Below are 1,240 nucleotides of genomic sequence, written 5' to 3'. Positions count from 1 at the left end.
AAAAAAAGAGAGAGAGACCTAGTTTGTGTGGCCCAGTTCACAAGCCCTTCAGAATTCTGTCTGGAGCTGGCCAGCTCTCAGCAATCAAGCTGGTAAGGTTGAGGAGGGCGGTGATGGCAGACTCAGCCCCTTTTCTTAGAAACCACATTTCTTCCTGGAAACATGAGGCTTAGGTGTGCAGAGCTGGACTGTGCAATGCGGAGGGCTCTCCGCTGTACTAAACACTACTGCATTTTCGGTCACTTGTACCTGCCCAAGGCTACAGGCTAAGGAAGGCACAGCAGGGACCAGAATCCCTCCACAGCCACACAGGCTGTGAATTCAGGAACCCAAGGTGGGGCGGCGGCCAACTCCAAAACCACCTCACACCTGCTGATGACACAGCCCCCACCCGTCCCTCGGGGGCTGCCAGATCTAACACAAACAGAAGACTCCCAGTGAAATCTGGGAAAAGTTTTCAATTAGCAATAATCGCGCCTCGGATAAACTTCATTGGCTATGATACTGCCACTGCGCAAAGCTTCCCAGTGAAATCTGAATTTCAGGTACACAACAAATAATTTTTTTAGTTATGTAAGTCCCAAATATCACATGGGACAGAGTTAGCCTTAAAAAAAATTATCTGAAATTCACACGTATCCGAGCATCCTACAGCCCGTCTGCTGCCTCTACCAGTGGTTTTCGCTGCATGAGGACATTCCATCACGTGGCACTGACCACACACTCCCCTCCCCGGGAATGGGTGTGGTACACACACACATGCACTTCAAGAAGCTCTGGCTGTCCCACAGACCGTGAGCAGGGAATCCACAGCCCCACGCAGGACGCAGAGCATCCCAACAGAGGGGAATGCTTCTAAACATGTCCAGAGTCCATAAATCTCTAGTTTTTTTCCCCTTAGATTCATGTGTTTACATGCTTTAATTTTAATTTATTCTTTTGAGGGTTTTTTTTTTTTAGTTGGTTAACATACAGTGCAATAGTGGTTTCAGGAGTGGTTAGTGATTCATCACTTCTATGTAACACCCAGTCACAAGTGCCCGTCACAAGTGCCCTCCTTAATGCCCATCCCCTATCACCTCCCTCCATCAACCCTCAGATTGTTCTCTGTCCTTAAGAGTCTCTTGTGGTTTGTTTCCCTCCCTTCTCCCCCCGCCCTTCCCCCATGTCTATCTGTTTTGTTTCTTAAAGTCCACATATGAGTGAAATCATATGGTATCTGTCTTTCTCTGATAGATTT

General features: G+C 47.7%; 1 non-coding gene across 1 annotated transcript; it reads right to left on the bottom strand.

Annotated features, from left to right (window-relative positions):
• Positions 1 to 384: 384 nt before the first annotated feature.
• LOC115285300 lies at positions 385 to 522 on the bottom strand. The gene has a single exon (XR_003905475.1). It is a non-coding gene; the product is annotated as a U4 spliceosomal RNA (small nuclear RNA).
• Positions 523 to 1,240: the final 718 nt, after the last annotated feature.

This window comes from Suricata suricatta, unplaced genomic scaffold (genome assembly GCF_006229205.1).
Source record: "Suricata suricatta isolate VVHF042 unplaced genomic scaffold, meerkat_22Aug2017_6uvM2_HiC HiC_scaffold_6960, whole genome shotgun sequence".
NCBI lineage: Eukaryota > Metazoa > Chordata > Mammalia > Carnivora > Herpestidae > Suricata > Suricata suricatta.
This window is presented reverse-complemented; position numbering and strand designations above follow the sequence as displayed.